At 41.3% G+C, this 24,167-nt stretch overlaps 1 protein-coding gene and 1 long non-coding RNA gene across 2 annotated transcripts in view; one reads left to right on the top strand and one right to left on the bottom strand.

Annotated features, from left to right (window-relative positions):
• schip1 (schwannomin interacting protein 1) overlaps positions 1–24,167 on the top strand; it is a 162,559-nt gene that overhangs the window by 93,664 nt on the left and 44,728 nt on the right. The window lies entirely within an intron of this gene.
• LOC119882871 lies at positions 7,606–9,114 on the bottom strand. The gene is made up of 2 exons (XR_005440560.1): positions 8,939–9,114; positions 7,606–8,393 (listed from the first exon to the last, which is right to left on the bottom strand). It is a non-coding gene; the product is annotated as an uncharacterized LOC119882871 (long non-coding RNA).

Genomic DNA, 24,167 nt, shown 5'->3' with positions numbered 1-24,167 from the left:
CATCATTGTTCCTCCACCCTAATACTGATACTGTGATGTAAGATTCAATTCTGTGGTTATCATTATGTCAAGATGGGTAATACATAAAAAAAATAGTATAAGTTACCTTAGTGTCGGGCCACAATGAGCCTAGAGAACAGCTTCAATGCTCCTTGGCATATATTCTATGAGTCTCTGAACTCTACTGGAGGGAATAATAATAATAATAATAAATTGAATTTGTATAGTGAACTCAAAGTCGCTTTACAGAGCAGACAAAAAAACATGACAACAAACGGCTACGGATAGGACCATGAGGGCTGGTAGGGGGAGAGGAGGACAGTGAGGTATGAAGGGGCCAGGTGGTGAATGGCTTTGTAGGTAAGGACCAGGATTTTGTATGTGATCCGGTGAGAAATGGGAAGCCAGTGTAGTTGTGAGAGTTCTGGACCAGTTGGAGTCTTTTTATGTAGGTTGAGCTGATACCAAGGAGTAGTGAGTTGCAGTAGTCCAGCCGTGAGGAGATGAAGGCGTGAATGAGTCTTTCAGCAGCAGAGGGTGTGAGTGAGGGTCTGATTTTGGCAACGTTGCGAAGATGAAAGAAGGAGGTTTTAATGACATGACGGATGTGGGGCTCAAGGGAGAGGGTTGAATCAAGAAATCATACCGAGGTTGAGGGCCTGGGGAGATTGGGAGACAATGGTGCCGTCAATGGTGAGAGTGGGGTTATTGGCTTTGCTGAGAGTGGATTTGGAGCCTATGAGGAGGAATTCTGTTTTATTGCTGTTTAATCACTGACAGACAGGAGTTGATGTGGGAGAGGGGGGGATTGTGGGGGGATTTGGTGCTGAGGTAGATCTTGGTGTCATCAGCATAACAGTGGAAGTTCAGGTTGAAGTGGCGGAGTATAAGGATGTTAAGGGAACCGTTATCAGCAGAAGTGAGGAGGTCGTTGAAGACTTTGAGGAGAGCAGTTTCTGTGCTGTGGAGGGGGCGAAAACCAGATTGGAAAGATTCACATTGGTTATTGGCATGAAGATGAGTTTGTAATTGTGAGGCGACTATACGTTCAAGGGTTTTAGACAGAAAGGGGAGGTTTGATATTGGGTGGTAGTTATTAAGGGAAGAGGGATCCAGACCAGGTTTTTTAAGGACTGGGGTGACAGCGGCAGTTCTGAAAGCAGAGAGGACAGTTCCAAGGGACAGTGAGGAGTTGAAGAGGTTAGTGAGGTAGGGGGAAAGGACGGGGAGGCATTACTTCAAGAGTGGAGTAGGGAGGCAGTCAAGTGAGCAGGTAGTGGGTTTGGAAGAGCTGATGAGTTTAGAGATTTCAGGAGTTGTGACCAGGTCAAACTGGGAGAGGAGGCGGTGTGGAGGAGGAGGAGGGAGGTCAGGCGGGATAGGGGGAAGAGGGTCCGTTGTAGGTGCTGGAATGATTCTTTCAAAATGTCTTCCCTTTTGTGTTTTGAAAGTGGTAAAGGTGGCAGAGAGAACTTCACTGATATTGTTATGTTTCTCCACTCATTTATTCAGCATTTTGTCTCCAATAAAATCACCTGTTGGTATATTTTAAACGATGTCCCTTCAGGGTAACTGGCAAAAATGTTCATAGCTTAACGGCCACAGCTGACGTGGTGAAAAGTCTGCTCTCATTGGGATAAACATTCAATCAGGGAAGCTATCTTTCCTCTGAGGCATTGATAGTGTCCAGCTCTGGTTTGTACATATGAAAGTTTCAGAAAGTTACAAAAACTGTCAGACGCATACTGATGCCTTGAGGCTGTTACAGTTGAGTGATATAATTTTTCTGAGTTTGTTTGTAGTGTTAAAGCTCAATAAAAAGAACAATGAATCATCCTACTTGTTTGGTCATCATATATTCATATTACAAATTTGAAAGTCTTTCCTAAAACACCAATAGCTGCATTAAATAAATGTCACAATATTTGAGTTTGTCATTATCCCTCAGTGTTATATATATTTGTTGTGTTACAAGATATCTTATTTTATTGATAGAACATTTTATGTTTATCGCATGCCCCTCCCATGAATCTGGCTGTTTCTATTTCCTCTCATCATCCATCCATCCTTAAATCCTTCTTTTCATCCATCACTGCACCCATCCTTACAAATAACCTTCTATTCATCCCTTATATCTTTGTAGTGCCTTTGTTATTGCCATCTATGTGTCCCTCATATATCCATCTATACGTTTCTGTATCTCCTGTTTACTGTGAGTAGGAGGCAGGATGGCAATGACAGTTAAAGACCCTGCAGCAGATCAAATGAGTTTGTCTAGCTGTGACCAGACCTGGGGAAGTGGTGGCCTTGTCGTCAGCACGTAACATGGGGACTGCCTGGAGCTGCCAGACAAAACCACTCAAGTGCAAAACTAATCTACCTATCCATTTGTCTGAGAGCAACAGAGGCAGACGAAAGGTGGTATAATTGTGCTCAGTGTTGTAAGTATTGCCACCGCTTTTTGTTTCTCACAGTTATGGAGGCCAGATTTCACAGCCCATTTTTATATAGCACTCTGTCTATCTCTAAGCAGTTTTAGATTGCACAGACATGCTGACAATTGATTGAAAAACAGGTCCTCCATAGGTAGGTGTGTTGTCTGTATGTGTGTGTATGTGGGGTTTAAAGCCTGGTTGCATTTTATGAGCAATAATCTGTTTGTGATCCTCTGTGGATGCATAGATAATGCATCTTAGTCAGCAGACTGGTAGCTTGTATATTATAAAACTGTACTCAGGGTAATTGACTGAAAGGAGGCAAGATGAAAGAATAGAGGTAAAAGATGAAGCCATATTGGGAATGACATATATATTGACGCCACCATCAAAATCTAGCACATCATGTGAATTTGAGTGAATTTTACACTTCAACCCATTCTATATATATATATATAATTGCGTCGCCCAAGTGAATAAAACTTACGACTGTATTATATCTTTGCATTACATTAGCATTTCTTTCCTTCTCTTTGCCTTTCTGACCAAAGCACCCAGGTAGTTAAAATGTTAATGAGTTGGATCAGTTTAATAATGTCATCAGAGCAAGGCTCATCAATCATAGGTTCATATGGAATACCATATTGCTGACGTGGATACAGACTCAATGCAAATTAAGAATCATTATGGGCCTAGCTTTAAAAATACTGTGGCTTTTTCTCATGTTGATAAATTTCTTTGTGTACAGTTTAATGCATCCCATCCTCCAGACTTACTTCCTTTTATACTTTCCTTTCAAAAACTATTATTCTTACTTCTCTTTCGACTTTTTGTGCTGCTTTGCTGCCTGTGTCTTTTGAATGTACTTTTTCTCTCCAGGCATTTCCTTCTCAGTTTTGAGCTGCAACTTGCTGTTGTTTTTTCCTTTAGTTGTTGTCTTTCTGACGAGGGCTGTTTCCTGTGTTTTTCACACACACGCGCACACACACACACGAGCAATGCTGTCGCTCCCATTATCTAGATGTTAGTTTAGATTGGTTGAACCAAGATGGCAGAGCATAATGCGTCTCTCTGGTCCTCTTTACTGCTGGTTTGTGTGTGTACGTGTGTGTGTGTGTTTGTGTGTGTTTGAGAGGAGAGAGAGAGATAGAGAGAGAGGTGTTACAAACTGTAATTAGGGCAACATGACAATCTACTATATACCATAACATTTGTCATCTGCCAGGGACGTTGCTTTTCTGCTTTTCCTGTTTATACAGGTAGTAGACCATTGCAGCATATGATGCAAATTATTCAGAAGGATAACATTATGGCAGTGTAGACATAGGATTTTTTGCATCAATGTAATTGAAGTTTCTTGATTTTTCAAGTATTATTTCGGTGGATTAGCAAAACAACTCACGTTGTCCCATGTTGTTTTTTTCTATAATTGCTTTCTCAGTTGAAAATGTACTATATCATAATATACTGTACATTAATATCATGATTTAAAGTTTCACATATAGTTGCAAAATAGGAGGAGCTATTTAGGGCACCCCTGATTTGTAGAAGACCCCTTCATTTTTTTCATAATGCTAGTAATGCAGTTGGAGCACTTATACAGTTTGAATCAACATGAAACTCTCCTGGTTGGATCAGTACAAAAGATGAACTGTAAAAAATAATATAGAAAATATCCTTTGAATGTACAATAAAAAATAAGGAGAGGATAACTTCGAACTTTGATATAATTGTGGAATCGCAAACTTAATTTTTTCAGCATCACCTTAAAATCAGAGAGTGTCATTATATGTTGACTACTGGGTGAAATGTGCAACCCACCTGCGACATTTTGTGTTTCCAAGATTTAAAGTTTAAGCTGCACACATTTAAACAGAGAAAAATAAGACTAAAGTGTCTCAGGATCCAAATAAAATAGAGAACTACCATGATCTGAACACCCCCACTGTCTGCAAGTCTGCCTAAACCACCTGGGGGTTTGAATCCTGGAACTTCAGATCTCCAGGTTAGGTGACTTACTGACTGAGCGACTAGTGAGAGGCTGTTTTGGCACACCTTCTCTCAAGTTGAGATAGTGACGTCACATGTGCCAGACCCGGAACGCTTACAACAGTCAAGATGTTGGTGAGAAAAATAAATAAATAAATCATGCATCATTCTGCCAGTTTTTGGTGTGTTGTGTATTATTTTGGTGGCATTTCATCCAAAACTGAGTTAAAAAGAAAATGTTGTTCATACTGCACAAGCTACAGCAAGATACTGGATATCACTGCAGACTCACCATTTGACTGATGTGAAAACCCTTTGAAACACTTGATATTGGCCATCTGAAGAACGACTCTGTCGAGTTCGGTAGCGTTTGAAGAAAGACTTGTGGAGATATAGATGTTAATTTAATTAGCATATTCTGAAAAATATAGTCACTGACTTCTGAATTGACCATAGGTTGCAGAATTTTGTACAAATCGATCCAGCGAATTACGAGGTATTAACTTTTTGCAAGTGTAGCTAGATGACCGCCCCCTAGTGGAAGAATATCCCAGGACTGCTCTGCAAACTGCCTAAACACCTGTAGCGGAGAAAAAGGAGAAAGAAAGAAGAAGAAGAATCAGAACAAAACCAATAGGGCTCCAGCAGCTTCGCCGCTTGGATCCCTAATAAACATTTGTAGTTACTAGTTGCTACAGTTTCCATTAAGCATGTCAAGCTGAGGTCAGCAGTTCACCCTCTGATTGCATTCTCAGTCTGATGAAAATCCATAATCCAGATTTCCCACTGTTAGTTAGTTATAAACTAATATTTCCCAGGAGCACCACTGATCCAAATAAAATGTTGACGTTCCTCCATACTGTCTTTCATCTTTTTTGCATTTGTGTACCACGTTAGCTTGTTCATCTTTATCTTGCAGTCCCATTTCCTTTTCATCTCTGCCTATGCTCCATTCAGGTTCAGATTACACACCTGACTTCCCATCCCAGGAGAGTGTATATAAGCCAAATATTTTGTCACATAAGTATATGTCAGCATGTGTGTGTTTAAAAGCCATATCTTTAATTCTCTCGTGTATTTGCGAGTTATATCCACATTTGTGTATCCCTTGTATCCTGTACAGCATACAGCAGGCCTCATCCATTCCTAATTAGTATGTGATCGATAGCTGGTTGTTGTGATGCTGTGCGTGGGGAGCCGCATCAGAGCAGGGAAACAATGACATTTCAGCGGACAGGGATTACTCTGTTGACCTTACTGTTGTGATTAGAATTCATCCCCAGCTCCCCCAGTGATGACCTCACCTTGTTCACACTGCACAGGGATGCTGGAGATTGTTCAAAACTTGTTCCTCTCCTCCAGCCCCCTCCCTCCTTCTTCCTGACCTCTGCTTTACACTTCTGAAACATCCTCTGCAAGCATATTTCTTTTCTAATGTTTTTTTTTACTTCCTTAACCTCTTTCTATTTTCTACAAGCATGGCTGCATCTTGCTTTTAAATTACTGCTACATCCATCTTTACATGTTTACTGAAACTTCTATATATCCCACTCTTGCTACACTGTCATCTCAAGATTATGTATCACACAATTTGTGCCTTCTGCTGCTCCAACAACCAAAACTTTCTGCAAGGAAAGATGGAAGAATGTGTTTTTGTAGTGTGGGAGAACTTAACTAAAATGGCCAGCAAGGCAGTCTGAACTGAGCTGAACTAAACTAAAGATTACAGTTTTTCACAACTGCTAAAATACTAAACCCCATTCTCTGAACCCAATGTTCAGTGGCCTAAACCCATTTGTCAAACCAATCTCTCTTTTGGCAAAACCTTAAACAAGTTCAGGTAGTTAATACACATTTTGGAAATGTCATCCACTCTTTTTGCAAAACTCTAAACACATTCTCACTCACTAAAACACATTTTGCACTGTGATGCACTTGTGTTGCAAAATGATAAATACATACGGCAAAAGTTAAACACAACTACAACACAGCTGTCATCTTTTACACACAACAACTCATAATTCTGCACACTTGTTTCTAATGATGTGATCAAACCAAAATGTGGTCAAGTCCCTGGCGTGGTGGCAATGTCACCCTTTGACCAAGCTATACGTAAGGGACAGTTTCTCTACCCTCATTCAACCTTGGGGCCATATAACACTGAACATCTTCTCTACTTTTCTGGGTGGTCGTTGGAATTTTGTATTTGAGCATGAGCAGCAGGATCATCAGCCAGCAGTACATCCTGTCTATGGGACAATGTCACCTTTCACTGTGGCTAAGCAAGAAGTTCAATGTAAACCAGCAACCAATTCAATTCAATTCAATTTTATTTATATAGCGCCAAATCACAACAACAGTTATCTCACAGCGCTTTTCATAAAAGAGCAGGTCTAGACCATACTCTATGATGCTATTTACAGAAGCCCAACAGTTCCCACCATCCCATTATTTAGCGAGAGCAGCACAACACGGTACCAACACACAAGCACCGGAAATGGAAATGAGTCGACACGCTTACCGCAGTACGTCAGCCAGGTGACCCAGAGAGAAAATCACTTCTTGCAACCAGTGATTCATAAATGATTACCTTCAACCTACAGCCTTTACTTCAATCCAAAAGAATTTTTCTCTGACTGATGGTGGAAGGTCTATGGCCGAAACTCATTTACTAGGGAAAATCTCTTACAGGCAATGGAATTGGCCTGTGGTGAGATAGGTATGAAGTGTTGTTACAGTCAGGCTGCGTCCAGCACACGCGAGGGTTGTCCTCCTTTGCTGGGCAAGGGACAAGGTTGCATGTGATGTGGACGAAGTCCTCTGGCCGGACCCAGCACAAAGACATGATGCTGAGGTAGAATGAATCTCTCATTGACTTTAATTTTGCGTCATATTGTCTGGCTGTGTTTACAGTTTTTCTCCATTGCTAAGACACAGCTCTTGAAAGCTGCTCTCCTTTTCTCTAAACTGTGAACACAAAACCCAATTTTCAAGCTACATTCACAAAACCTCATACTCTTCTTGCAAAACCAAACTTTCACCTCAAAACAGTTCAATCTGTGCTCAAAACTGAACTATGTTGTCAAATCGTGCCCCGAGTCAATCAAAATTAAAAACACTACTGAACAGTCACTAAACACTACGTAGAAAAATAGAAAACACAATGCTCAGGACATGAAGCTGGAGAAATAAATGTTTATTGTTCACTGTAGGCTAAATGCATGTTGCAAAACAAAAAATACCTGTGCATTAGGCACTTGTACAAAAAGACAAAACAGAAATCTTGTGCATTTGCCACTTGTGTACAGTAAGCCCATGTAAAAATAAAGTACAAAAATATACAAATAAGTGCATTACTCAGCCACAGCATCATGTCTCCGTACTGGGTCAGGCCACAGGACTTCATCCACATCACAGGCCACATTTTGTCTGGCCAGGCAACGGGGGAAAAAAACCCTGGCATGCCGTATCCAGGCTTGGCATGCCTCCACACCTATGTCACCACAGGCAAGTCCCATGGCTTGCAGGAGATTTACCCTGGTGTAAGGTTGGCGTTCATATACCTTCCACCGCCATGAGGAGAAGAATTCCTCAATGGGGTTTAGGAAAGGGGAGTACGGTGGAAGGCAAAGATTGATAAAACCTTGGTTCATATTGAACCATTCTCTAACCTGGAGGGCTCTGTGAAAACTCACATTGTCCCAAACAACAACATAGATGGGATGCTCATCCTGCTGCCCTAACAGAGCATCTCGCATGTGATTGAGGGAAATGAGGAGCTGGTGAGTGTTGTAGGGCCCCAGGTTGGCATGATGGTGGACAACCCCATGATTGCTGATGGCAGCACATAATGTGACATTGGCCAATCACATTACGGTCTCTCCTTCTCCTTTTGGTGAGATTAAACCCAGCTTCATCCATGTAGATGTATTAATGGGGTCTTTCCATTGCATCCAGTTGAAAAACCCTCTGTAGAAATAGATATAGTTTTGTAAGTGATCCGGAAAAAGTGATTTAGGCCACTACAGTAAATCACTACTTAGAGTAATCAACATTGAATGTGTCTGGATATATGCCAACCTGTACATGCTGGAATCTTTGCTCTTTGACTCTGTCTGAGTTGCAATCAAAGGGCACTCTGTATAGCTGTTTCATGCGCAGTCTGTTGCGCTTGAGGACACAATCAACAGTAGAGAGGCTGACACTGTTGATACCCTCAAAATTTACATGGTCCTCAATGATCTTCTGCTGAATTTCACTCAGTTTAATGGCATTGTTCTCACGGACCATATCAACAATTAGGGTCTCTTGGTGTGGGGATACTACACCATGGAATACTAGGCCTACAAACAGTTAGACCAACCCTCCATTACAATACTACAGTACATTGGTACAGTGATGTACTGAAACATATATTTACTTACAGTATACTGTGGTACAGTATATAGTATGTCATACAGTAACTGCTGTAAACATTTACATTCTATACTATAATGTCAAAAAAAGGTAATTACCTGTTCTCTTCTCTAAATCTTCGGATTATGGTGGACACAGTGAATCTACTGATGTTTGGTTGTACCCTTTGTCCAGCCTCCCTCATGCTCATACCATGGACAAGAACATGGTCAATCACAGTAGCTCTGATTTCATCAGATATTACTGTTCTTTGTCTTCGCTGACCACCTCGACCTCCTCTCACACGAACTCCTCCTCTCAGATTTCTATCCATTGTAGGGCCTCACAAACCAGTGCTCTCTGAACTGGCTTACTGTATATGTTCCCTCACATCATTAGCCACAAGTGTGATCAATTTTGAGTTGTTGTGTTCAAGTGGTGACACCTGTGCTTTAATTGTTTTGTCACCTGTGCTCACCAATATGCAGCACGTGTGCATCACAATGAAAATGTGTTGGCAAGTTGTGTCTAAACAGGTGAAAAGTGCTTATGGTTTTGCCAAAAGAGTGATTGATTCAATCAGTGGGTTCAGGCAACGGAGCATTTGGTTCAGACAATAGGGTTTAGTGTTTTAGCAATTGAGAAAAACTGTATGTTTTGAAAGCATTGTTTGATTTTGAGCACAGATCACATGGTTTTGAGGTGATTGTTTGATTTTGCCAGAAGAGTCAGGGGTTTTGTGAATGTAGTTTTAAGACTGGGTTTTGTGTTTAAAGTTTCGAGAAAATGTATGAAGGTTTCAAGAAATGTGTCTTAGCAATTGTGAAAAACTGTAGTTTATGAGGTGTCCCTAGGGACATTATTCAGAATTACCATGCATATACATGTACTTTTCCTCTCACATACACATTTGAAACCAAACTCATTCACATACTATACTGAAAAGCTCACACACATACAAGTAAAATGCTTTTACTTGTATGTGGGCATGCGTTGGCGTCTGTAGCTACCTGTCGGAAGCTCCGTCTTAAACCTGACTCTTATCCAGTTTTAATCCACACTTTTACGTTACATTTTTTATATCCTTTTTATTTAACTTATGTTTTTAACTTAAGTTTTACGTGGGTTAAGGATTTTAGTCATCCGACCTGGATTTTAAGCTAGATGACCGTAAAAACGCTACTGATATGCTAGCCGAGATAACTCTGCCCCATGAGGACTGCACACTCCTTAAGACAGCAAACAAAAAGATTGCTGACCTTATGGAAGACATCTGACGACTTTCAGAGGAACTCAAAGAGAAAGATTCCCTGGTGACTGGCTTTATGGATGTGGCTTCAGTACAAGCCAAACAGATTGTTTCTCTTAGCGCAACCGCTAACATCCAGGACAACGTGTTATGGGACCCCTCTACCCTTCAAGGCTTTCCTCCTGCTCAACTCCGAAGCATCAGTCAACCTGGGCTGAAGTAGTGGTCCGTGGCTGCAAGAGAGGCTCGGACGGGGCTGCCTCTCCTCCGCACATCGGGTCTCCCTGATACGGATCAGATAAGAAAACTGACTAAAAGTACAAAACATGACATGGCAGACAGGATCGTGACATGCGCATTCTTTCAGAGCCAAAGCCATCACCTGTCTGATTTCAACACCAACAATCTGGTCGATCACTTCAATCATATCTGCTTGTTGTCATTAAATATTACTGCTCCTCTAAAGGTTAGGCCTACGTCTAAAGCTAGTAAGCAACCCTGGATAAATGACAGCATTTGCAGCCTAAAAAGGGAATGCAGGAAAGCAGAGTGCAGATGGAAAATATCCAGTCTCCAAGTCCATTACCTCAGTCTGAAGGATTTATTAATTAACTACAATAACTTGGTTAAGGATGCGAGAACACACTATTTTTCTGAACTCATTACTACACATAAACACAATCCCAGGTTTCTGTTTAAGACTGTGGATCAGCTGGTAAACCCAACCCCTCCTTGTGCCTCAGCTGGAAGTAATGATGACTGTGAATTGTTTTTATCTTATTTTACCAATAAGGTGGTGTCAATCAGAGCCTCTATTACCCCCGTGGCCTCTTACTCAGAGTTCCCTCACCAGCAACAAGAGAGTTTTAACCAGTTTTATCCCATCGACTAGTCTGATATTTGAACAGTATCACAAATGAGAGTGTCCTCCAGCCCACTTTTTTACAGTTTTTACTGAAAGTAATAGATTCTGTTGGGTCCCATTTGATCTCTGTTTTTAACAGCTCCCTATCTACTGGTTGTGTCCCTGATTATTTTAAAACGGCTTGCGTGAACCCGCTTTTAAAGAAATCTGGGTTAGATCCCTCCCTCCCACAAAATTTTAGACCAATTTCAAAACTGCCTTTTATTGCAAAGATTCTAGAAAGAATTGCATCCAAACAGCTGCTCACTGCACTGAAAATAACAAATTATTAGAAAAGTTTCAGTCTGGTTTCAGGAAGTACCACAGCACTGAGACTGCCCTGCTTAAAGTCACCAATGACCTTTTAATGTCTGCTGATGAAGGTATGTGCTCAGTCCTGGTACTCCTGGACCATAGTGCTGCTTTTGACACCATTGATCACAACATCATGTTAGACAGACTGAGGCACTGGGTGGGGATCTCTGGTACTACCCTAGAATGGTTTTCATCCTACCTGTCAAATGGAAGTTTTGCGTGTCTGTAAACAACTATGTCTCTTCGTTCTGTCCAGTTAAATATGGTGTGCCTCAGGGGTCGGTCTTAGGACCCATTTTGTTTTCCTTGTATCTGCTTCCCCTTGGACATATTATCCATATATTATTGAATAATATGTATATGTTTCAGTTGTGTGTGTGTGAGCGTTTCAGTTGTGTGTGTGAGAGCGTTTCAGTTGTGTGTGAGAGCATTTCACTTGTATGTGTGTGAGCGTTTCAGTTGTGTGTGTGAGAGCATTTCACTTGTATGTGTGTGAGCGTTTCAGTTGTGTGTGTGAGAGCATTTCACTTGTATGTGTGTGAGCGTTTCAGTTGTGTGTGAGAGCATTTCACTTGTATGTGTGTGAGCGTTTCAGTTGTGTGTGTGAGAGCGTTTCAGTTGTGTGTGAGAGCATTTCACTTGTATGTGTGTGAGCGTTTCAGTTGTGTGTGTGAGAGCATTTCACTTGTATGTGTGGTGTATAACATATGTGCATTTGACGCATAACAGTTTAACATAGCACTGTAGCAGCTGGATAGAGGATTAGTGACCTTTAAGGAGAGAGCGGAGGTCAGTGGTTACGTGGAGGCTCAGACCCTTATCTGCTGTCCAACAAGATGTCTACACTTATCCTATAGAACTTTGCCCTTATATGGATTGGAGCCTTAGTTTGCAGACTCTGACCCTTATATGGTATCCAGCAGATACCTAAACATGTCCTATATAAGCTGTGTTTGATGTACAGAGAGACAGAGTGGTCATCGGGCTGGGTCACTCTCCAAGCTGCTGCAGAGCTTGTAATTGATGCTGAACTCCTTGATGTAATAAACTTTTATGATCAAAAACAGTGTCAAGCGGATTTCTTCTCAACACATCATCGCAGCATTATTGTTCGGACACCACAGAAATGTGTGAGCTTTTCAGTTGTGTGTGTGAGAGCATTTCAGTTGTGTATGTAAAAGCATTTTACTTGTATGTGTGTGAGCTTTTCAGTATAGTATGTGAATGAGTTTGGTTTCATATGTGTATGTGAGAGGAAAAGTACATGTATATGCATGGTAATTCTGAATAATGTCCCTAGGGGCACCTCATAGTAATTGGTTATTCTTACGAGTACAGTACATGTGTCATTTACAACTGCTTTTAACCCCCTACATAGCCTTCTGATGGCAGCAAGACAGGCAATATGTTTGTTCCTCCTGTAGCTTCTTATTTGAAAAGTGCCATGCCAAAGTGTAGTGTCATTGCACACATCTACATCTTGACTGAATCATGCAAAGGCAACACTAGACTGGTGTAAAATAACCACACTTCTGTGCTTCATATTATTTAGTTAATTTATTTCTCTAGTTTTATTTAACTACAGATTAAGTAACTGAGCATGTGGATCTTGTGCGGATCGCATGGAAGACACAATGACTGGACTTTAAATTATGCATTGAACTTTAAAAGCCAAATCATGTTCCTTTGGTGGCACAATTGTTTTGACATCTGTCTCGCAGAACCTGCAGAAAACAAAATCTGTCCAGATTTGACAGGTTTAACAGGCTTTGGGCCCAAACCTAAAGACACCAGAGAACAGAGTACAGTTTGAAATATGATGATGATCGGACAAGGAACAAACAAAAATGAAGACAATAAAAACTGAAGCACATAGCACACATTTTAAACAAATTTCCAGAAAATGCAGAGTGATGAATGTTTCCATCCACTACTGTTGTGCAAATATTAGGAGGTTCATTGAGATTAACAGTTGGTGACGCTAATTCTCCAGTGGGGTGCCATATGTGCTTAAAACTTTTTCACTAATTTCCACTCAAGTTATGAAAGCAACAGGTGGATGGAAACTCTATACCAAAACTGCAAGCAAGGGGTGGCCCTCCCTCCTCCATGCACAAACATGTACTGTGTCAGCCTCTCTGTGTGTTTGTGCATGCACAGCGGCTCATTTGTTTATGCTCACTCAATTGTATTTCTTCTAATGGGAGGTCCACTCGTACCAAGTTGTGAATACTTGTCTGAGGGACATAGCTGTTGAATGAAAGTGCAGGGCTGTCATCATCATCACTGCAGAATCATTGGGTGACTGGCACACATATCTGGGATATGGCCCAGAGTGGCACAGTAACTGCAGGGGCGTATAATGGAGCGCCAGCAGCAGGTGAGGGTGCAGGATAGTGGATTTAGTCGCAGTGTTTTGGTTCCACTGGAGGGGAGGGAGTCAGTTGGTGGTGGGGGAAATACAAACCTTTCACACCTGTTTGAAGTCTGCTCTGCTTATCAGCAAGTTTTGAGAGGAGAGGAGAGGAGAGCAGAGGAGAGGAGAGGAGAGCAGAAGAGAGCAGAGGAGAGAAGAGAAGAGAAGAGAAGAGAAGAGGATTAGCTGACATACATTGGATGCAGGGAAGGTATAATGGTTACAGTAGTGAGAGAGGAGGACAGCAGTGGAACGATGGCAGTAAAAATGGAGATGGAGTGGTGGAGGGTTGGATGGCACTGGGGGAGAATTTCGGGCATAAGAATTCCTCTGTAGCCTCCCACTGCTGCCAGCTTAGTGATAACATGCATGAGTAGACCTTGGGTGAAAGAAGATGGGAAGATGAGGAGAGGGGGAGGATGGGGAAAGCAGGGCAAAATTGACAGATTGAAAGGAGCAAAGTGGTCTGAAAGCCTCCCACATCCTCCCTCACCTCCATCTCCTCCATCCCCTCCAATCCTCACCGGGGGGCCTGCTAAGGACGTTAGTGTCCATTAAAATTGCAGCATGTTTTCATAAAACTGCCTTGTGCTGTGTTTACCTCCTCCCTCATCTCACCCTCCTACATAACACAAATAGGAGCCATAATTCAGTTTATTTACTGAACAAGCAATGCTTTCAAATGTAAATTAACATACAGTTTGACGCTTTTATCCAAGTGATACTGTACAGAACTTACTCTCCTAAACTCCCAGTGACCTGACTTTTCTATAAATTAGAACAATCAGAATCCATCTAGTACTGCAAATGGGAAACTCTTACATGACTTGCAGTCACGCGCGCACACAAACACACGTGCATGCACACTATTCACCTATTAGCTACTATATTGATGTTCTACCCTATTGTTTATCTTCTGAATGATTCAACACACTCTATTGCAAGGTCCATTTGCTGTCTGATTCCTTTTGTCAGTGTGGTTTTCTCAATGTTTTGCTGATTATCCCTCCCCCCTGTCTCTGTCAGAGAGCCGTGGGCTTCATGCCCTCATGACTATTTACCCTCTCAGCCTCTTCAGCAGCATCTCTGATGCTGCATAAAGCATAAAGCATCAGAGATCGCACATAGAGCCTGGAGGAGAGAGATGAAGAGAGGTAGTGAATGTAGAATACAAAAGAGTTAAAAGAGGGAAGAATAGGGCCAGTGAAGATGAAAAAAAGACACACAAGTGCTTCATTGAGAAGCTCTGATGAAGGAGGAATGTGACAAATGAAAGGGAGCGCACAAGTAGGCTAGGTTTTGAGAGGAGAGTGCTCATCATTATGGGTGCGATAAAGCCCCCTCCAGGTGTATTCTGTGCCAAAATGGCCAAGGTGACATCCTCCTTTTTTAGTTCCGGGGGCTTTGGGCACTGCCTCTGACAGGGCATGCATCTCTGCAGGAGTGGCTAGTTACCATTATGGCTCTCTCAGTGGTCCAGGCTGGAGTTCCTTTTGTACATTATGGCTTTTCAGTAGAGAAAATGTTCAAACCTGCAGAGTAAGGATTTCTGAAGGTGCTACTGGATGAATTATCTTATCACTTCTTATTTAAAACAAATCCTGCAAACTGTTCTGGCTCAGCATCATTTTAATCACACATATTTAAATCCTGCTGGATTTTATTCAAAGAATCTCTCTGATTATCTTCCTTGCTAATCCACCTGCCCAGTTAACAGAGCAGAGTTGCGATGACCAAACCAGGGGCCACTGGATCTAATATTTACCCCGATCTCCACAGAATGGTTTCATTAACAAATGACAGATGTAATTACAGAAACCAAACCATCACTTCATACAAACTCTGGCAATCTATTCACTGATTCTTCCATTATCCATGCTCTGTGGTCATGGATTAGCTGTAATCATCACTGTTGTATTATATAATCCACTTGAAAAAGAAGGCTATTATGATTTAAACTGCTATAATCTGATCTCATTTCCTCCACTGTCTCCTCAATTGCTTCATCATTTAGCTAATCTCTGAATGTGTCCTCTATCTGCACCAAATTGGGGAATACGAATATGTTGCAATAAAAATACTGATTGAAGTCAGGAATATTTGTGTTACAAAATTCAAGACAAGACCATCCAAATGCACATGGTGCAAAGATCATCATTTATCCAGTTAGAGATACCGAAAAATAGACACAGACAAAATGAGGATAATGAGAAGGGTGGCAAATAAAATTGGACTTTTCAAATCTTTGAAGTCAATTATATTTTAGAGGAACAATGTACAGTAACAAGTGTGCAAGAAGGCAGCTGATGATTTTGTCAGAATATATAAAACAGAGCAAGCTGAAACTTCACCTTGGGGAGGGCTGCACTTTTGGGAGAAGATTTTCAGATTAAAGTATTATAGGAAAATGTGGCCCTGTTATCCTGGACGGCAGCAACACCAGTAATTAGAGGGGAAATTACTGTATATTAAATGCTGCATTTGGGGAGAAAGAGCAAGTAGGACAGTGATGAGTTTGTGCACACTATTAGGGTAGGGGTAATTATTTTGATTTGCTTTTAGGAAGCATGAAAACATTTAGAAAGGCTATTAGCTGAAAAGATAGAAACAATACGGTTTGGTCACCAAACAACAATAAAATGATATTAGAGAAAAGGCAATGCAATTCCTGTCAATAAGATAAAGACAAAAATTAAACCTAACCTCTATTAAAGACAGATATTGCTACAGTACGGGGGTGGTGATGGCGCAATGGATAAGACACATGCCTTTGGTGACCCAGGTTCAGTCCCCCACTGTGACCCATCCACCAGTGTGTCCCTGAGCAAGATACTTAACCCCTAGTTGCTCCAGAGGCGTGCAACTTCTGACATGTACAGCAATTGTAAGTCGCTTTAGATAAAAGTGTCAGCTAAATGAAAAAATGTATATAAAGAATACAAAGGTCAGAAGATGATAATAAAGTCCAGTCGGGGATATTATTTTATTAAGAATAATTTCAGCATCGTTCGAATGACAATTTACTCCTTTGATAACTGGTAACATGTGAAATCCATATGGAGGAGCTTCTTCCAGCTGTTGAATGAACATTCAACTGTCAGAGTCAGTGGGAAACACACAGTGACTCCCTGTAATTACTGTGATAAACAAAGAGGGCAAAGACTGCATGTTGTACACTGTAACGCCCAATAACCTGATTGACTGTAAAAGTTGCTCCGTGGCAGACTGCTCATGATTATACCAGAGGTAACTGACTCAAATCAAATACATACCAGATAAGGAGAACTCTTACTTGAATAAACTGTACACAGAAGATCAACACTAAAAAACAGATTTTTATCTGAAATGCTGAGAAAATCTTCCCTTCAGTTGATGGAGTGTCACTGCCTTTCATTATGTCTTTAAAATTAAAGTTAACCTAACCTAACCTAATCTGTGAAATAATAATAATAAAACAGGAAGAAGTTGTTGCAAGATGACGGTGGAAACGTGGGTCAGTAAGTTGTCTTACTCTTTAACAAAGTTTTAAAAAATTATTATCCAGTATCAGCGATCTGTCTGGTCATGGGTTTGCCATGCAGCATGACAGCTGCCCTCCAACACAGTCAGAGTGAAGGAATCGTTATCCTGTTGCTGCTAGGTTCTTCTCTCTTGCCACTCTGCGATGGTGACTTATCATTCCACGTCACAAGTGTGATGTAGTATCTCACACCTGGCCGTCCAGGAGATATCAATAATTTATCTAGGCCGTGTGCCACCACCTGCCAGAGTACCTCAAGGATGACATGGGCATGTGTATAACCAGAAAAAAAACAGACGCATACATGTCTTTTATTCCTATTACTGTAATGATCTATTACACAACCAAATCAGTTATCACTCTGTCACATCACAGCTGATCAGATGTCAGATTGTGCTTCACCTCGACAACACTGGTGACCTGGCAGACTACATGGCTGACTTTGAGGTCAATCTGTGCAAGCTGTAGATCATCAGTGGCTATATTGATGCTGGGCTTCTGGTATTTCTGTGGGCGCTATTTTCCAGCAACAACAACTTAAGGAATCTTTTCACAGATGTATGTGTATGTACTGTGTGTATGTACAAAAAGGATTTACTGCAAAAGTTAAGAACAGTCTCCTCTTCTTTTCACATTAACCCTTGTCCTTTCTTTTCTATCTCATTCAGCCTTTCCTAGTTTAATTTGCTCCTTAAATCAACTACCCAGCAACTACTGCTGCTTCCATTCTCTCTTTCCCCCCAATCTCTGGATGTTCAGTCATTTATGAGAGAAGGTGGAAAACAGCAGGTGCGAGGCCTGCACAAAACACCAGAGAAGTGATCCAATTTGGTGTGGGCAGTAAATTGTGTGGACATCTGCGCACTGCAAGGTGCGGAGCTGAGCCCAGGGCAGGGTGGATGCATATCTCTGCCTGGCTGTACTGCTGACAGGGCACGGAAACAGTCATGGAGGGGTGCCAGACAGGCAGCAGAGAGAGAGCGAGAGACAAGGGATAGGGACCTGACACACTCTCAGGGTTTCCGTCTCTATATCTGACTCTTTAACCACAGTGGATGTTTTCTGCCGCGTTGCAGAAAGAGCAAGAGGGGAGGGTAATAAGGTGTAGGATAATGGAAAGAGAAGTGAGAGGAGGAGAAAAGAGGTCTGACCTAAATTTCATCTAGTTTGTGAGAGATGTGGTGAATTTGAAAATGAATAGAAAAGCGTTACAAATCTCACCATGACTATCGTATTAACCTTCAGGTCTCCCTTCCCCCTCCTTTACAGCAAAGTGCCCCAAACAGCTGTGTGTAAAGCACAGCACACAGCCCCGGGTCTGAGTCTCTCCTCAGCCCCACAGGACACCTCTCCAGGCTGAGCTAATTGAACAGATTACAAACCTTCCCTTCGTTCCCTCTAATTAGCATTAGAGTGCCGTGGACTAAATGGGTCTGGACTAGGTCTCAGCCCTCCACTCTTGCAGGTGATTAAGATCTCCTTCCACAGCAGTGACCCTGGTCATAACTTCTTAACGACTTGGCTGACTTTTTCCAACTCTGCTGGTTCCAGTGTCCCGAAGGAGGATGGGTCTGAATTTAGCTTCCCTAATGTATAATCTGAGGGTACTGTCTTATTTTGTGCTCCGTATGTATCCAGAACATATTGCTTTTGTTTTAATCATGCTTGTCATCACGATCATCCCCTTACTCGTAACTGTAGTCTAAGAAACTATCATTTTTGTCAGCACAAGCATGGCCGTGATCGCTCAGATTTCTGTAGCAAATGTCAACATTATCATTAGCAAAATCTTTCTCAACTTTTTCATCACTGTAATACTCTTCCTTCCTCCTCCCCCTCTATAATACTATTGCCTCTCCCTTCATCACATTTATCGCTTTTTGTTTTCAGCCCTGACATTCTTTATGGTTATGACCATATTGTACATTCTGGCCTTTTTTTTAATTGCTCATTTGGATTTAAGGCTTCTTGACAAATGCTTAGCTGTGTGAAATGCTGTCTACCACTGAATCATTCATATAACCTCTGTAAACCACGCTAGATTAAATAAAGTTGGTAAGTCTGAGTCTGTCCTCATTGGGTGACAAGCACACACATACTGCAGACTGGAACCCGACGTGCTTCCCATTTAAATTAATCTTATTGCTGTGAGTGCTTGTATATACATTGGACAAGATGTTGCTCACACAATTCATTTCACACTTCGTTAGCAAGTGAAATTGTGATCTGGATATACAGTATGGAAGGGAAGATCAATATATTACACCTAGGTATTAGTGGTGCAATCCAATACACCCGCTGGGGTTCGACTGATTGTGTAAACACAATTACAAAAACATGACATAAAAGTGCACAGTTATGCATCATAGTGGGTGAACACATATCAGACCCAAACATGCATAAACGTGCCAGTGTTTAGTGCACACACATGCATGTAATTGCCTTGGAAATGAATACACACACGGTCCTCCTTGTTCTGCTCCTCTTCAGTCACCCAGTGATTTGAATGGAGTAAATTATCATTGTGTTAGGAAGGAGATTGATGCCCTGTCTCAATGGTTTAGCTACCCTTTCTATTTAGAACGGCAGGTCAGTGGACCAGTTAAGGATCCGACCTATTTTGTGGCCATCTGACATCTCTATTCACCATTGCACATTGCAGCATCCTGCTGTTGCCGTCTCAAGGCACTTGAGACTGCTTGGTGTGGCACTTTGTGTACATGCTGCAGCAGATGTGGGGTTTAAAAGTGTATGTACATGCATAGGGTTGGCGATAGAATATGACCATATAGATTTGTGAAACATTTTGCCATGCTGTTCTCTGTGTATTAGGTCATTGTGGGAAATGTTGCAGGACTGCTTTATCGCAATAGTGGGTTGAAATTCCTTTTCATTCATCAGGTATTTAACCCTAATGTCCTGTTTGGGTCTTGGAGCCTTGTCCTGGCAATAAAACATTGTTTTATCACCTTGATACTTTACTACTTTACCTGAACTGATGATATGTTTCACTACAATAAATGACACATTGCTTCTGTATTGAGTCTCAGATACTCCAGCTTGTATTTAACATTGTGCAACACTTTTCTCCCTAAATGTCAAATTAATCTATTTGTATTTGATTCTGTTCTTCTCTAATTGACCCAAAATATTAGCAACTTCACTATGTAACGTGACATTTTGGCAAACAAAAGGATTGTATTTGCTCAGACATGGTCCAGGTTAATTTGCTGGATTAGTCAGAACGGACATTCATGTATGGTTATTTCTTCTAGTAACATAATTATTATTATTTTATTTTTCAGAACATTTATTATATCACAATATATATAGATATCACAACATAACATTACATATACCATTTTTATCCATATCACCCATTCCTATGTGCACACTCTCCCGCAAGGTAACTTACTGTAAATGTATATTTCCTAGTTAACAAAAGTAGTAGTAGACAGCTAGGTTAAGTAGAATGAGTTTTGTGGTACAATGAGGCCAAATTAGTTCTTCTTATAGAACATATGCCCTGTGATTTATTTACTACAACAATGTTGGGTGTTTTAGTCTGTTGTAGAAATCCTCTACAGACAAGAGTGAACAACAGAGACACAGAGAATCATGCAGTGTTGCTCAGACAGTAATAGGTTGGTAAATGTTTACCATTTTCCATTTACCCTTACATAGGCATCACTTTCTTAGAGCCTAGTACACAGGGCTCTTTTTGGCATTAGATAATAGATACTGAGGAGGGCACTGTATATGTAGAAGCTAGGGAGTCATTTAAGTGGTACAAGTGTTACATTAAAAAGGTATGCAGTGAGGTATGGGGGCGGCTTAGGCTCAGGAGGTACAGCGGGTTGCCCACTAATCAAAAGATCAGCAGATCAAATGATCGGCGGATAAAAAGATCGGCAGTTCGATCCCCTGGCTCCTCCAGTCTGCATGTGTGGGAAAGATACATTAGTATGTGACTGTTACTTTCTATTCTGATGAGCAGTTGGCAGTGAAAGCACTTTGAGTGGTTTCATCTAGAGGTGCTATACAAGTACAGACTATTTACCATGTATAAAGATCTCTTTCATGGCAGCCAGGATTGGGTCTTCTTTATCTGAAAAAGACATGACATGCTGAGATGCCTAGCTGTTCAGTCTATTGTCCGGCCTCTTGTGGTCCCCGTGTCTCTCATAACCAAGCAGGACATTTCCCAACTGCAGGTCTGTCCTTGTACCACAGTCATGTTTCAGATGCTTCATTTTCTGTCGTCTGGTTTGGCCCGAGCCTTATTTCAAGGTAAGCTCTTCCCCTTTGGTCCCTGAAACGTGAGAGGGAGAGAGAAAAAGTGAGAGGGAGAATCATCCAAGGTCACTTTTGGTGTCTCTCCGTTAGAGTTTGTGAGTTCCTGACAAGGCAGAGACAGTTTCAATTTCTCACCAACTGTCAGGAGCTCCCTGTTTTTTAAATGCCTGTGAGACAGATATAAGCAGAGGAAGATGTTCCCTGACTTTACCATATTATCTGAGGGGCATTGTTTTCTCCAGCCTTATCTCTCTTTCAGAAATGGGCCTTCAGTGATTCCTGCGAGATAGCTGCTGTGGATGGACTGTTAGGCAGGCAGATAGAGCAAAGCTTTCTCAGATACTGTAGATCTAGACCTGGCTTTTTTCCCATGTTTCTGGCCCTCAGTGATTGGTAAATCCCACTGAATGGCAGTTTGACAGACGCCGCACCTCTGCTTCTTATAGAGTGGGTGGAAAAACATAAAGGGAGGAGTGATTGCTCCGAGGTGCCTGAAGTGTTGTACGGTGAACTCTCTTTGACCAGCTCCTCAATCAAAAGTACAATAAAAGTCATCTTCTTCTTCCAGGTGTGATGAAGACATGCATCAGAGAGCTTTGATGTGACATACCATGGACATCTTCATCTGGTCCTGCTGACTTGGAGCTTGTTGCTGCTTTTATTGTTTTGTGAAACAATTCACTGAGGGAAAGGACGCCATGTCAAAACTGTCTTTAGAGGCTTTGACTCTGAAGGAAAACGGAAACTTCAAAGAAAGCAAACTGTGTGTGCGCGCCTGTATGTGTGCAAGAGTGACCTAAACAATATCAGCCTCCTGTTGACAAGTTAATGATAAGTTAATTGCCTGGTGAGCATATGAACTTGTAGTCCTCACATTCTCTCCAAGATAAAACCCCCAGAAGTAGCTGAAGGCATTCAGTTAACTCTACAACTTTTTTTTCTTTATATCACTGTGACCAGTTAATGTTTGGGGAATTTGGGAGGAAAAGCAGAGGGGGGGAGTGGAAGGGCTGATAAGAGAGTTGAAAGCAGCGGTCGGGAATGGCGTGGTAGCAATAGGCTGGACTCCTGCTGTCTCCTCTTTCGGGAGATCCCCACTAGTGCTGTCCCTACTGTAGTGTATGGAGAGGCTCAGCCAGGGGTCTTTGAAGTACTGCTCTGTTATTACATGGATGGAGCTCATTTGTACTACTATTATACATTCAACGCACCATTTCTGAAGACAGCTCCCGTCCTACAAACAGCTACAAATCTAGGCTGAGCCCATCCGGCCTTGCAGAGCGGCAAAAGTTGTGACTCACTGAGAGATTCCCAACAACATCACTGGAGTACAACACAGCACTTTTGTTATTCCAAATGTTTGCCCTACCACTGAAGAGACGCAGATCTGGTTCCTAAACACTTGTTACACAAACGCTGGAGTATGTTCTTCTACTGTGGATTCCATTGCTATATCGCTGACAACTTGATCTACATTTCAGAATATGTAAATTGCCAGCTGTTGCAAGAGGAAACATGCAACATGAAGATATCATGCCATGTTGGTGTTAAACCCTCTATAGCCCTGACACTACAGCTGCCATGTGTGCACGTGGTGTGTGTGTGTGTGTGTGCATGTGCGTGTCCGTGTGTAACTCATGTATACTACAGTGTATTCATCCAGCAGGAGCAATCCCCATGTAAGACAAAATAAAATAAAATATAAACAAATGACCCTAGTATGAAATATAATAATAGACTGATGTGTATTTAAAAGATATTAGCAATATTTTGTCCAATTTATTGTCCAATCAACTGTACAAAACCCAAAGATAATGACAGAAGGAAAATGCAAATCCTCACAGTTGAGAATTGGAGCCAGAAATTATTTGGCATTTTTGCTTAAAGAATTGCTGAAACAACCAATTGATTATCAAAATATGAACTGATGAATATTATGCCGACTGACTAATTGATTAATCAACTAATAGTTTTAGCTTTTCTACAATTCATCATTATTCTACTGCATTTTGTCTTTGTGACGCTAATAATGTTCAGTTTGTTGTTGGCAAAATGTTAAGATGAGTTTATCATGGTCATTTCTCAAGGCTGTTGTCAGTGGTGTTGTACTGCATTAGAGAGGTCTAATATTCACTAGAAAACTCGAGAAAGTACTGGCTAAGGCAGAATATCAGTAGTGCTGAATGGTGTATAGAGTGTTGGAGAGATTGTGATCAGTTGGGAATTCAACCAGCTTTGTTAATATTGAAGTCTCTAAGCAATATGTGACATTTGGGTTTGTGGTAGGTGTTTGACGATAAACTTGCCTTCTGTTCTGTAGCTGATTTAATAGAAAAACATCATATTTGTTTGGAACCTGTTTTCTGTGGTAACTTGTAGTATAATTTGAATCCACTCCTGTGGGAGACTGTCTAAACCAAAACCGAACAATATATGCTTCACAAAGGCTGGATCTATTGCAAGGCTTTGCTTGCATTAGATTGTACAGGTGTATCACTAAACTGAAAATTAAAGCCTTTTTTTAAATCCAAATAGGAGCCTGAATGTAACAACAGGGTCCTTGAGATCCTTGTTTTTTAGATGTGACAGAAAAAAAGGTCTGGAAGTAGGCTATTCTAAATTCAGAACACCAGTAAGTATGTTTAATA

The sequence above is a fragment of the Micropterus salmoides genome, unplaced genomic scaffold (genome assembly GCF_014851395.1).
Source record: "Micropterus salmoides isolate LMB-PRFRI ecotype aquatic unplaced genomic scaffold, ASM1485139v1 Ms_hic_scaffold_3, whole genome shotgun sequence".
Classification (NCBI taxonomy): Eukaryota; Metazoa; Chordata; class Actinopteri; order Centrarchiformes; family Centrarchidae; genus Micropterus; species Micropterus salmoides.
Note: the sequence above shows the minus strand (reverse complement) of the source record. Positions and strands in the feature narration are given on the sequence as shown.